Genomic DNA, 15,719 nt, shown 5'->3' with positions numbered 1-15,719 from the left:
TTCTATATATTCATGGCAATACTACTGAAATGTTATTGGGTAGGTATGTTTTTACTTAGCTCCACCATTTACAAATAGTATGTGTTATCAATAAGCCATTTTATTCATTTTCTTTTCCCTTCCACAAGAGGGAGCTAATTAGCCATGTTACAGTAAGCTATCCATATTAAGCTATCCATATTAAGATCACATAAGTTTAATAGTAAAGCTTAATTTAAAAACGTACATCTCAATATTAGTGTCTCTTGGAATTGTGTATTTGGTCATTGACTCAGGTTCCACTACTGTATGCATGCTTCTGCAACATACCATTGACCTCTCATTGACCTCTCATTGACCTCTCATTAACCTCTCATTGACCTCTCAATGTACAGTAGAACACACCTGTGTCTACTGGGTAGGAAGTACTTTACTCAATAAACCTACCTACAGTACCTATCTACCTACCTACCTACCTACCTACCTACCTACCTACCTACTTACTTACCTACCTACCTACCTACCTACCTACCTACCTACCTACCTACCTACCTACCTACCTACCTACCTACCTACCTACCTACCCACCTACTTATCTATCTACCTACAGTACCTACCTACCTACTTACTTACTTACCTACCTACCTACCTACCTACCTACCTACCTACCTACCTACCTACATACCTACCTACAGTACCTAACTACCTACCCACCTACCTACGTACCTACCAACAGTATCTACCTACCTATCTACCTACCTACCTACCTACCTACTGTACCTATCTACCTACCTGCCTGCCTACCTACCTACCTACCTACCTACCTACCTACCTACCTACCTACCTACCTACCTACCTACCTGCCTGCCTACCTATCAACCTACATACCTTCCTACCTACCTACCTACCTCCCTACAGTACCTACCTACATACTTACCTACTATGGTACCAGTTGCTAGTGGTGATACAATAAATGTAAAGATACATAGTTTTTTTTATGCTTTAACATATTTTAACATAATTATGCTTGAGAAACAGAATCATTGTATATTTCCAAACACATTTGATGATAATTGTGATTACCAGCCTTACCTAAAATAATTCACATGCACTCAAAACAGGAACATCAATTAATATTCATGGCAACAGACCATGTTATAAAGTGTCATTTGAATTCCTGTCAGCTCCGTCACAGCCAAGAGGAAGGTGTTTCAAAGTGGAGCTATTGAGTATAGCTTCTCTTCTGGGTGAATGCCAGAGACTCGGGTGAAAAATCAATTAAATGTGAGAACAGATCCCTCCTTCTCTGGTGTAATGGAAAATGCTTTGTCATACAATGCATACCCTGGTGAGCAAGTCTGATTACCAAAATGGTGTCAGTTGAGTATTGGAAATGTTAATAAAAATGTGATACCACAATGAGCTATTTCATGTGTTGTTATAGATTCCACTTATACACCCTCACTGGGCACAAGTCAATTGATTATTGAATGATTAGCCTATCTTGCTTTTAACATATCTTCTCATCCACAAAGACATACAGTACAAGTAAGATAACAATGAAAATACATAAACTGTAACTGGAACATTATTGATGTTCATAAGCACTTTATGACTCCTTAATAAGCACCCATTGCAAAGCCATTCGGTTTGTAATACATCTATACCAATTTATGTATTCAGAGACATTGGCTTTGGAATTAATACATGTGTAAGTATGACTGATGTAAACTATTTTAACTGGTGTCTTATTTCCTCCAATTCCCAGGGCAGGGTTTATTTGTGCTGTAAGTGTTAATATCGGTGGGTGTCAGTGTCATTTTCTCAGCCAGTTCCTCATTAAGTGTAGTTTTGTTTGCAAACTTACAGTGAAATGTAATGGAAAACGAGAGATTTAAGAGTACAACATCAAGGGAGAAAGTGAATGACTATGACTCATGTAAGGTCTCAAACTAGAAACTAGCCTAGAAAGGGTGCTCTGAGAGTACATGCCTCCGCCCATGAATGAATTATGTTGGTGTAACCGAGTTGAAATGGTTAAACTCACTCCTCAGTATAAATATCGCCCACTCGCACCACGGAAGAGTGAGCTTTTCTGTGGCGTAACTGGTAGTGGTGTTTATGACAGGTGGTCATGTGTGAATGCAGATCAGAAGACCTGGGTTCGATGCCAGTGTGGGCAAGTTGCAGGAGGAAGTGATACTGATGAGTGATAAATCAACACCTCTTAGATCAGCATGAGCAGTTGATCAGCATGTGCAGTTGTTGAACGTGTAAGTGGATGAAATAATCAGACAGTGATTGATAAGAAAGCAGCAGGGGCTCTCTCTCTCTCCCCCTGTCTCTCTCTCTCTCCCTCTGTCTCTCTCTCTCCCTCTGTCTCTCTCTCCCCCTGTCTCTCTCTCTCCCTCCCTATGTTTCTCTCTCTCTCTCCCTCTCTCTCTCTCCCTCTCTCTCTTTCTCTCCCTCTCTCTTTCCCTCTCTCTCTCTTTCTCCCTCTCTCTCTCCCTCTCTCTCTCTCCCTCTCTCTCTCCCTCTCTCTCCCTCTCTCTCTCTCTCTTTCTCCCTCTCTCTCTCTCCCTCTCCTCTCTCTCTCTCTCCCTCTCTCTCTCTCTCCATCTCTCTCTCTCCCTCTCCTCTCTCTCTCTCTCCCTAGGATATCAAACCCACTTCCCACTGTTTTCATCTGCCGATCCGCCCCGTGATTCGGACCCAATCCAAAATTGAATGGCTTCTAAGTTGGCCCATGCTTCACCCCTCCAACGCACGAACAAACAAACAAACAAACAAACAACACACGCGACTGAAGACACATCCCCGCCATGCGACGGGCGGAGGCAATAACTGAGAAGGTTCCACTCTCTGCATTTCCTCTGTAACGTTCTGTAATGCAACAATGGCAGAAACATGGACACTGTTTTTACATGCATTTGAGGAAAAGTGAAATTAAATTCAAACTTGACCCTCAGTCTGTTCAGATCAGTCTGACCAATCGGGGCCCTCTGCACATGTTTTCCCAGTAATGGACCCCACTTCACAGAACTACTGTATGTAGAGGGATGATCCCTAAGTCAATATGTTGATGTGAGAACTGGTCTGGAGTATACCGTATGTTGTCATTCTTCCCCAAATTAAGTTGTGTTAGACCAACATCTGGCTGTTATGTTTACTTGAAACATGTAGGCATATTCCAAATGTCACATTAACTTGGAGTAAAATCATCTATTCACAGTACACAGCTGCTTCTAAAATAGTTGAATGTGAAGGTAGTGCAAACATACTTGAGGACACATACTGTCCTTAAGCTCACCGTCTTTAAGCTCAGGATGTCCATGACTGTCCTTTGTGAAGGAACATTACCATAATTATGATGATGACACCCAACTCTAGATTTCTGTGACACCCCTCAACACCAGCTCCGTTGGCCATTTGATAGAATATATTGCTGACATAAATGTGTGGATGTCACAGAACGTCCTCCAGTTAATCCAGGACAAAACTGAAGTACTGATCATCGGTAAAAAAGGTCAAAGAGAGAAACTATCGGTGCATTTAAAAACACTGACACTGAATACCAAATACCAGGCCAGAAACGTACTGTAGGTGTCGTGCTGGACTCTGATCTTAGCTTTGAGGCCCATATAAAGAGTGTGACAAGGACCTCATTTTATCACCCAAGAAACATTGCCAAGGTGAAACCTCTCCTCTCCCAGACTGATAGTGAAGACTAAGTTGGTAGAACGGGTCGTTCAATGATCGAAGGGTCAGTGGTTCGAATCCCAGAGGACCTGAGAATGTTTGACAGCTTTTAAGTAGGATGTTAAAGGATAAGGACACTGAATTTCATGTTTAGCCCTATTCCTGGCTTCCATGGCATGTATCTGACTAGTACAGGTTAAAATATTTCTGTTTTGTGCAGTACAGAGTTCTGTGTCAATCACATCAGTGCGTGCACCCTGGCTCGTTGCTAGCTATGGGCACACTCGAAAAAATGTAAAAAAGTATGATATACGTGGATTTCAAGTTCAGGAATTACATGGTTCATGCTTACCAAGCTCTGAAGTCGTCCTGTAAACACCATAGGTCCTTTCGCCTCTGCATTTCGAAACAACAGTAACTTGTAAACAGTACTAATTTCACCGAACATACAACAGTCATCCCTTCACGGTGTAAACCTCGGAAGTTTACAGCGTGAATCTTAGTAGTCTACTAACTACTATGACTGAATCATAGTAGTTTACACAGCTCCATGTCTCTCCAGATGACCCTACTTTGCTCTTTTTCATCAAGTGGATGAACTGCAGCTGATGGTGTAGTCCTTGGCCACGTCGGTTGCAGGGTAATGGATTGATAATAGTTTTCTAATTACTTAATTCTATGCTAAGAAATCATTTGGAAACAAGCAAGTCTAATCCCATCCGCTGAAAGTAATTTTCCTCTAAACGTTCTAGTAATATATGTATACCCATTGGGTGTGATTAAGATCTCAGTGACCAAGATCATCAGCCATAAAAAAGTTATTTCAGGTCAATAATGTAATTCAGCCTCCTTTAATGACATAAAACCTGTAAATCGGTATTTTCTGTAATTTACTGCCATTCAAAGTGTCAGAGGCTCTAATTATGACTTTGAGAGTGGTAACAATTCCGCAACACCATACCTTAGCTTACTCAAACCAAAGTGGGGCGGTTATTACAATGGAGTTGACCTTTAAGGTAAGTTAGGGTTAGTTAGGGTTAATCTTTCATAGCCCCAGGACTTGACCTCTTAACACTTGCATGGCCATGTGCACTTTCTGTTTTGTTAAGACTTTAGTTTATACTAGCACACCTGATGGTTTAATGGCTTATTTGGCTTCCACTGTGTCTTTTAGTGGCCATTGTAGTGACCCAAGGAAACTTAGCATGTTGTCAGAAACTGGGCAACACAGCTGCTTTCTGGACAGAGTAATGATACTCCCACTCTATTATCCCAGCATAGACACAGCGATTCCCTGAAGCTCAGACACAATGGAGCTGTGTTTTAAAAAGCATTTGGATGTTGGATTTGTTCCAGGCAAAAACAAACATGTCTCCTTGCGATAATGCATTTGTGAAAGCTTTTTAACCTGTGAACGGAGTTATATCTTTTCTGGAACTCTTAGACAGTTACAGTAAACCTACAATTAGAGACTGAAGTGACAGAAAGTTTGCGAGGTTGTGAGTTCACCAAAGCACAAACAACAGCTTGAGTGTGCTATGCCTCACAGCCTGAAGCAGCTGTACAACACCTAACACCAATGTGAGGTACGTGTAATGTGTTTGCACTATGGACGCAATGCATGGAGCTTTCTCTTTGTGTAAATTTCACTTGAGTGATGGGCTGAAGTCTTTTGGAGGGTCTCAGAAGTCAATTGCATAGGAAAACATAGGAAGGTTGTAGCCTGTAGCTATTTCCACCATATTTACATTTCATCACACTTTTAACTCTGCCTGCTCTGAGTTAAAACAAACGGCTACATTGGTTCCTTGCATACAGCACCTGGAATTTCCTGTATCTATGTGTTAGGTCTGCAACTTTAAACGAAGGGCCCGCCAAGCCAACATCTGTGCAAACGCAGCCTAACAAAACACCATGGTTATACAAAGGGCAGGAAGGACAGTTTTTGGGCTCTTAAATGGGGCTGCAGGGTTGAGGGGTCGCAGGGTTGAGGGACTGCAGGTTTTGGGGCGGCGTTGGCGTTGGCGTTGTCGCGTTTTCTGTGTGACTGTAAAGCAGGCTGACTGAGAGATCGACGCTCAAACGCTCCGATTCAAACGCTGGGATTCTGACAACGCTCATTCCATGTGGGGATGACGGGCCATAGCAAATGGCGAAGTAGATATAAATAGATGTTTTTACGAGCTTGTGGTTTTAGCCTGGCCCACCTACAGTAATGATGACATTGGGTATTATACTAATGAAAGGCCGGCCAAAAAGCTCATCCTGTGTAATTTGACGGGCAGACGGAGACTCCCATGTCCAGCCTAAACTGTCCAGTAAATTTCCACCCTGAAATCATTGGGTCCAGGGCAGTGGGCAGCAATCAATCTTGCCAGCTCAGTTTTGCTCCTAAACTGGATTCTACCAGCCTGTGACGATGAACAGAAATGGATACCCGATGATCGCGCCACGTATTTGATCTCGGTAATGTGATTAAGTATTTTCTTAAGCTTAAGATAAACATTTGACTTGTCATGTTGACAATCCACGCCTGTTCCACCTGGTAAGAGTCCAGACTGTTTATCTCTCGCCGCTTGTGGACAGACTGTGAGGGCGACACGAAAAGGCATGCTTCCTGTGGGGGTTTAAAAACTATGATCTCAACTTAAACACAACTTTGGTCAAACCCTTGCCCCCTGATCCCCCTCCCAACACTCCCTGGTCCACGCCCTGGGCTGCTAGCCTGTGGCACCATACGGGGGGACCCACGTCCACAGAACGTGGTCACGGAGCACAGACAGAGGACTCGACAGGAAGGAAGGCTGACAGAAGAGGAGGAGTGCTTTGCTTCTCGTTGATCTGAGCTAGTAATTAAACGGTAGAGTGATGAAAGGAGACCAAATCAAACCGCTCTCAGGGGAGCCATGAGGCAATTATGGTCACGTCTCAATCAGGGTGTGGGGAACCCAATGTCTATAGAGAGATGACTCACCATCGTAAAAAACAAAACACCAAAAAAACAAGAATAAACCAATGCCTCTGTCATGGAGTCAACAGTCAAATACAGAGTCTGTCCAAAGCTACAGGGAGACCTATACAGTAGGGGTACTGTTACCACTGGTGATCTTGTATTAGGATTTGCCTTGGCGCTGTTGGACTCCATACTCAGGACTCAATCCTTCATGTAAATGAGAAGGTCTGCATTTTCTCTTTTGACCCAGACCCAATAATGAAACATTTTTAAACGGAAAATGAATGTCACAGAGCTGTACCGTAGACAGCCAACCCTATTCTTTTCCAGTCTACTCTTAACAAATGACATTACTCTTAACAAATCACATTAGACTATTCCCAGAAAATCAGGGTTGATGATGACTATTCATTATTTTCTCCTGTGGGTGCATTTTCTTCCATGCTTTGAATGGGATGTGCAGGAAAATGTCTGGGAATATGTTTTATGTCGGTGCATGTGTTCACTGTAATGTTTAATGAGTCTCTAATGAAATCTGGTACTGAGAATTTATGTGGGTCCATCACGACAGTCAAGCCCTCGACCTCATTAATGTTCAATGGTGACATTTGAAAGGCCATGTAGACAGACCCACTGTCTCCACAATAATGCTCAAAATAGAATGTCTGCTTAAAGGAGTAGTAAAGGGAAAATCATGTTTAGCCCTGTTTTAAGGTTACTTATGATCATATACAATGGTTCAGATAAAAAAACTATTTTGAGAAAACCTGATAATTGCTCTACCACCGTTTTGGTCATACAATGGATGTGGGTGGGCACCTTGAAAAATCATTCAAAAAACACGTTAAACTCTCAATTTCAAAGACAAGAAACTCACCGAGGTGTTAGTTGTCGTTCTGACATATAATTCGACATAAAGTAAGATTCTGGTTCATCTGGAAAGGCTTTTTAAAATATTTAGCATAGAATTATTTAGTCGCAGCACATACATGTGTAAACTTCCGCTTGAACTGATTCCGATCTCGCGCAATGCCTTGAAGTAGTTCCGCTTCCTTAATCCCCTCTGCGGATTGATCTACACATCTACAACGGTTGCGTCAATACAAGTCAATGGATTTCATAAAATGATCAATAAAACCCTACAGGATTCATACTTTGCGGCGAATTTGATGTCAGAACACCTACGGACACCAATTACCCCCTCGGTGAGCTTCTTGTCTTTGAAATCGAGAGTTTAACATGTTTTTGAATTATTTTTCACGGCGCCCACCCATATCCATTGTATGACCTAAACGGTGGTAGAGCAATTATCAGATTTTCTCAAAAGTGCTAGTTTTGTCAACTTTTTTATCTGAACCATTGTATATGATCAGAAGTAACCTTAAAACAGGGCTAAACATGATTTTTCCCTTTACTAAAGAAGTAAGGGGCTTGCACATCCACTATGTAGACCAGGTGCAGGACAAACCGGAGAGCGAATGAGAAAAAGAAAAAGAGAAAAAGAAAAAGATAGCAGAATGAGAAAAAGAGTAGAGTCCTCACACTGGAGCATATAGAAAAATGGAATGTTCCCAATAGTTTATTAAACATGATGTTTCGATCTTATTCGATCTTCATCAATAGATGATGAAGATTCATCAGAAGATGATGAAGATCGAATAAGATTGAAACGTCATATTTAATAAACTATTGGGAACATTCCATTTTTCTATATGCTCCAGTGTGAGGACTCTACTCTTTTTCTCATTCTGCTTATCTTAATTAACCTGATACCATTTTGATGTCAGCTTACAGTATATAAGGGTGTATTGAAGCAGATCAATTTCTCACCCACACCCTCTCTGTGCAAACCTGCTACTGCATCATGCAAATGATCAGAGGAATATAACGCAACACAGTCAATACTATTCTTCTGTATTGTTCAAAGCCTGGTAATGTCTGATAATGTCTGGTCAAAATGTCTGGTAATATCCCAGGCCCTTACATGGGGGATATCATTATGGACTGACCAAAACAACGATACAAGGACAAACCCTAATTGCTCTTGACACATTTTTAAGCAGCGTCCAGTGGTTCAGTGACCCGGAAATGTGTTGTGTGCTGGGCAGAGGCTTGTGCCAACGAAACCATTCCAGGCTCAGTTTGTGTCCCGTTGTCTAATTCAGACCTCATGCCAGACCCAGCATGTGTTCTGCACCACAACCCACGTTTAATTCCCCAGCTGCAGTCTGTGCTAAGCCCAACCCGCCCAGCACTTATGGGTGACAAACCTAGCCTAGTCAGGATGTTTCAATAACACATTTCAGCTCGCAGGTGCCAACGTTTTGCGGGCATATATATTCTGTATCCATGCCATTTCCTCCTTCTGTGAAAGTCAGAGACTTTGTCTAAATGTGTGTATTGGTATCCAGGGTATCGGTATTGGTCCCCCACTCTCCACACTCCTGTAAGGAGTTATAAATGTAATGTATATTGTGTGCTTCTGTGTGTGTGTGTGTGTGTGTGTGTGTGCGTGTGTGCGTGTTTGCCTCTGTGTGTGTGTGTGTGTGTGTGTGTGTGTGTGTGTGTGTGTGCATGTGTGTGTGTGCGCGCGTGTGTGCCTCTGTGCGTGTGTGTGTGTGCGTGTGTGTGTGCGTGTGTGTGTCTGTCAGTCTGTCAGGGAGACATGTTTATCATTCCTAACCAAGCCAAGACAACCCATTTGGCTTTTGGTTGAGCAAATACAATACCTGCTCGTAATTCACTTACATGACGCTCACATGCTTACAATAAAAATTCATGAAACGTTACAGTATGGTCACAGTCCAAGTCAGACATATGGATTTCATGGCATTGCACTTACTGTAGCCCTTGTGTTCGATGGGTTTTGCAGGCGCCTCTGCAGCTAAATCATTTCTCTCATAAATGTTAAGTCCCCCTCCCCAGTCTACCTTCTGACTGGGGGTGGATGATGTCATCAAACAAGGACCCCTGAAAGTCATCACAGCTGCCAAGTTAATGGTAAGAGTAGCCGCTCCCAGCCTGGGGGATATTAGTCTACTTCACTTAATAACAAATGAAAACCACAAATGAGAGAAAAGCACATTTGTGGGAAACTCACTGGGAGCTTCACAGAAACAGGCACAAAGAATGGCAGTGGTGGCGGTGCCCGTCATCCAGTTCCCCCAGCAACAAACTGTTTTGTTGGCGTCTATCCACTATCTGTGTGTCTCTGCACAAAGGATGCTGGCGAGGCTACAGAATGACTGACATCCATATCTTTTTCTAGAGTCGGGCGGGAGGGATAAGGAGGAAGATAAGAGCATCGCGAGCTGTCAGCCGAGACAGTTGAAGAAAGGAAAGAAAAGAAAGAAAGAAAAAAGAAGAAGTTTCAGTTCTGGAAAAATTATGTCCTTGTTAAATGTGGGCTATTTAGACAACACGTATTACAATAGGGTAGCCTACCCTATTGTGGAATTGATTTATCCCAAAAGAAAGTTTGTTCATATGTGCATCGTATTACTTGGAACTTATGGAGAGTAGGCTACATCATAAAGGGGGTAGATAGAAAGAATGTAAGTCACATTTGGCAAGGGGTATGTCAAACTTTTTGACTTTTTGACACTTTACAGGCGGTAGGGGGTATGTCAAACACAGCTGTACTTGTTCAATCACACTTTCGCGCCGCGCGTCGTCACCCTGTGAGCAAGCGCCCCGTCCCCCCCCCCTCTCTCTCTCTCTCTCTCTCTCTCTCCCTCTCTCTCTTTCACTTTACTTTGTAGGGAGAGCGGCTACAGTTGCAATTAAGGAACCCTAACCACGCCTTTTGCTCTCTGTTCCTGAATTACAGTATTTATACCATGCCCAAGGCGAAATAAGCGGCTGGAAAGTTGACTCACTCTCACTGGGATAGTGGAACGGGAAAAACTGAAATTAAAAATTGTCTTCGGATTTTTTGGGTTCATTATTTTATCATCGCGAGAGACCAACCTCCAGGGTTGGGGTCTTGACCATTGGAGCGGACGAGAGCAAGCGGTCTAGTGGTCCAGTCAGCCCTGAAACAGAGGGCTAACCTCTACCAAAGCAATGGAGTATATCAAGTTTTGGTTGTTATTTTTGTGCTGGATACAGTTTACTGATCATGTAATTTCATTTCAAAGTGAGCCTATTCAATCAGGTAAGCAGCTTATTATACAACTTTTACCCCTGATATTAGCATACCTGACGTTAGTCTGGGCTACAGTAGGCTATAATATGCTACAGTTTTGTGTGTATTGCATAATGTTATATAGTGGCAGATTGGTTAAATTACAAAAGTAGGCTATATTCCTGTGATTACAGTTCGTTTTCATAGCCTACCTTTTCAGCCTATACGGTCGTGACAACTATACTGTAGAAAGAGAAATACTCATTCGGGTATCGGCAAACATGATGTCAGGGTCATCTGGCTGCGGGGACTGTGTGTGGGAAAATGTTCTCCGTGCTCGCGAAGGGGAACATGGTGATGGCGAAATTACACGATAGCGTTATATAGGCCTTCACGGAGAGAAAAGAGACGTCTGCGGCTTCTCACAATTCAGCTTTATTTAGGCTATCATAGTGTGTGGGTGACGCACAGTTGCTTGAATTCACTTTTATCTCCCTTAGAGAAAAACACCATGCAAAATGCAATTAAAGTTACAAGCAAGCACGACTGCTTCAATAAAGTTGTCTCTTTATTGTCAGACTGCAACACATTTCTATTGTAAAAATATAATTGGCTTACAATGAAAGATTAAATATTTTCTTCATGGATTGGATTTATAGATATTCATTACTAGGGCTAGATGTAATGTCTCCCTGTCGAACGTACGTCATCCATAAATGCATATGTTGTTCAAATCACATTATAACATTATTAGCAACAATTAAGGTTACGTGAGCATTATAGCAGGTGATGTCCTCGGTCGAACAAACACACGCACGCACGCACACACGTACGCACCCTCTCTCTCTCTCTCTCTCTCTCTCTCTCTCTCTCTCTCTCTCACACACACACACACACACACACACACACACACACACACACACACACACACACACACACACACACACACACACACACACACACAATCAGTAAACCACCATAAACCAGTAATGCTATTATTGAATATATGGACCCATGCCAAGATGAACCTGCTCAAACAGCTGTAAACTCGGCTGTCAGGGACAGAACCCTGGGATATATTTGGGGAGGAGAAACGGGCTAGAACTTTATGGACTTGTCTGAAAGGTCCTTCCCTCAGTAAACATGTGTTGCTAAATGGCTTCTTCATAGGATGATTCTGGCTCCTTAAAATCATTGGGCATCTTGTAAAATATGTAGCCAAAGCCATAATTGTAACCATATGTATTCTTTAAGTGTTTGCGTTACGGTTGCTTTCAGTAGGAGTGGAGCACTATAACTGTTGCTGTGTGATGCTACTTGTGGAAGTAGGAAGACCTGAATGGTACAGCCAGTTCACCAGCCTTCGCTGCAATACCAAGGGCTCATTGAGCTCATTTGAGAGCTGTGATCAGAGCAATGACACATGTATAAAGGGCCGGTTCGGAAGTTAGCATTATAAACAATGTCATACGGTTACCCTCAACTTCCTCTCTGGACAGGAAGATGCCTGAAAAGTCGTTTTGTGACCTTAGAATTACAGCGTTCTATCAGGACAAAGTATAGGCCCATGAGATATTGAGCATCAAAAGCTTTATAACACCAGGTTATGATGTGTTTTTACTACTTGGGTGTGAGGTTTCTAACAGCTAACTGCCTTTGTTGCTCTCATTGGCTAAAACTGATGATTACATCATCCTCCATCCAGCAAAAGTTATTCTGAACTTCTTCATCCTGCAAACCGGATGGACATTGAATCCGTACAGACACATCATCTACTTTGACCATCGACGGATGGTTATGAGAATTAATTGAATTGGATGAATGTGGAAAAACACAATGGGCTATAATTTAAAGTGAACAAAGGATTCATGTGACAATAAAATAAAATAGAACACCATCTATAGAGAATAAGTATTTCAACATCTGCTGAGTTCTTGAAAAAACTGCTGCTGGAAACAATAGTGTACCTGACACTTTCTTCAAAGTTAGATGCTGGCTCCCCACTGTCAGTGGCAGATTGGGTTACGATAGAATTAAAACTAAATGAGTGCACATTTGATGACTGAAATGCTAGTTTTACAACCATTCACTCAAAGAGCTTTAGTTGTATAAGTCATCATTCATCATTGTCCCCCAACAGGCAACGCCAAAGGTGTGTGTGTGGGGAGGACTTTAGATCAACTCCTGTACGTTAGTGTGCGTGCATCCGGCACACATGTAGCAAAGCTCACCACCAGGGGGCGCTCGCCACAATTCATTTCCCCCATTGCCAAGTACATTTTGCTTTGTACATAAAAAACTATGCTTGGTGTCTCAGTAAAAGTATAGACTATTCTACTCAGGACTCTGTCAACTTTCTAAATCCACAGAGTTCAGAGCTTGAGGTGCTTAGCTCTTTTGGTGCTTGTTATTGTAGAATTCTTTGAGCAGATCCACTATGTAGTAACACTATGCAGACAGTAGAGGGAGGCATAGACCATGACAAGGCTAGTCTAAGGAATCAATTTCTAGTGTTTCATGATAAGGTTAACAACTTCACTTATAAAATATGAAACAATAAGTCAAATATTTATGTTTTTGATTGTAAAAGTAACTTGTACAGTTACATTTCTTGAGGACTGATAGACCCTGTTTGTCTCCTGGTCGCAATGGAATCTGTATGTGTCCCACTTCATGTCATATCAAACGTTTACAAGCGTAGCGAGACAACACTGAGCGGTATAATATGCTTATAACATGTTTATAGCATGCTTATAACCTTGCGGAAAAAAAATAATTGAATGTTTTTTTGCCTAACCTTGATATTTGCTTTACAGTGCAATCATAGACCGCTAGATTGATGGGAATACGACCAGTTTATTCAACAGCTGTATGATGAAAACATGCATCATGTGTGGCGCGACAGGTTCACCATGTGTTTGTTGTATCATAGACCCCGTTTAGACTTGGTTTTAGAATGCGTTTTGGACAATCAGATTCAAAGTGGACAGCGCTAAATACAAGTGTAAATGGCCACCAAAGCGTTTTGTGAAACGTTTCCTCAAACCACTTGCCGAGGTGGTCTGGGACGCATTTGACCACATATCCTTAGTTGTCTAAACGCTAATGCGTCCTGATGCGTCCACAACGGCGTAACAGGAAAACACGTCATCAATGCAGGGTCATTTTGCTCCTTTTTCGCCTTATCCTGCACTTTTTCAAGTCGCAAATGACTTGTCCTATCAAACCAAATGACTTGTCCTATCAATCCAAATGACTTGTCCTATCAATCAAAACAGCTGGAATAGTCCAGACTTTCAAGCAACCTTTTTTCAGACTGATTATTGATTTGTTTACATGGAACAGCTGTGCGACACGCACACAGTCAGGAGTGAGTGAGTTACTATGGTTATTATATACGAACACAAGTGGTCAGCTGGACACATTTGGAGACGCATGATAAACACAGGTGCAAACGATGATGTGTCTCGCTGTCCACTCTGAATCTGATCATCCAAAACGCATTTTAAAACCAAGTCTAAACGGGGTCATAGAAGTTCATCTGTTGTCCGTTCCTTGGTATTTGCAATGGCGGGACAGTGGTCTCTGAGCCATGTGTCCCAGCAGACAGCGAAACGGGGCACTCAAACCTGCCACAGCGAGGCCCACCCTATAAACCTGAATCTCTGTTATTGACTGATGAACTTGAATGTCTGTCACTGACTAACGTTGCGCCATTGGTCGAATTTTGCCCACGCGACATGTTACGTCATTGGTCGTCGGCCAAGATGGTGTCGCGTGCGCAACACCAGACTCAGCGTCGCTCTCATTCTGCAAATTAGCAGTTATCTAAGATGAGGCTCCTCATCGCCTATCTCTACCCAGCATCCTCCTCGCCAATTTACGGTCTCTGCCGGATGAACTGTGACTTATAAAATCAACACTTGTAAAGAGTTGTTCATTGCCCCAGTACTTATCTCTGCAATGTCAATAAAGTTGAACCTATACGAAAAGACATTTCCCAGTAGCGTTGTCTTAGTCTGCATATCATCAGTCCAACACATACAGTGCTAGGTTTTAACCTGGTCTTTTTTCTACCTTTGAGGACGGCGTAGACAAAAGGAGACATGGACAAAAGAAGAGGGGACAGAGGCAAGACAAGGGTAGAGGAAAAATAATTTTAGGAATGAAAGGGGTGTGTGTTGTATCTCTTCAGCCATCTCTCCTCATTTCCAATGTTTACTGTCTCACATCAGTGACATCAGTTCACTAGATGATTGCATTTGCTTCTCTCCTCTATAATGTGTCTAGTTGCGTTGCAGCTGGTTAGCTATAAAGTTCCTGATTTAAATGCAACCACACTTAACCACAATAGCCCAAAATGTAGCTGATGAAGTTTAATTGCATGTTTTGTGTGTGTATTTACCTTAATGATTCAACCAGGCACTGGAAACAGGAACCCGCAGCCCACTGACCCTCAGTAAATGGGAATTGAAAGAAACAGATCTCTAAATTGTATGGTAATTTCAGCGGTGTGTTAAGTCAACAGGATCCCACACTATCTAATTGTATTGAGATCAGTTTTAGCATTCCAGGGAATGGCTGGAAAACATCTCCCTGTAGGTGACTGTGGGAAATAGTGAAGGAAGCCATCCTTCTGCAAGCTCTGGGTATCCTCAGCAGTCACACCGACAGGCGATTATTGTTCTCTCAGGGGAACCTCGGAGAATGCTTCACAGACTGGAAAGGAAACTCCACCTACATTCACCCATGCATTCTGCATGATCATTCTGGGCCCGGAATCCTGTCTTTAGTGCTAACAAACCTAGCTGGCAGGCAGAGCCTATAATTGGTCTTCTGGAACATTGTCACGTATCACCACAACCTCAATTCAACTTTAGTAAACATGTGTTGACCTTCGGTGTTTGTTTGGTGTTTGCTGTGCTTGTGGCATTTTCTGTCAACCATCAAACAGATAGGGAA

The sequence above is a fragment of the Borostomias antarcticus genome (assembly GCF_949987555.1).
Source record: "Borostomias antarcticus genome assembly, chromosome: 2".
Classification (NCBI taxonomy): domain Eukaryota; kingdom Metazoa; phylum Chordata; class Actinopteri; order Stomiiformes; family Stomiidae; genus Borostomias; species Borostomias antarcticus.
This window is presented reverse-complemented; position numbering follows the sequence as displayed.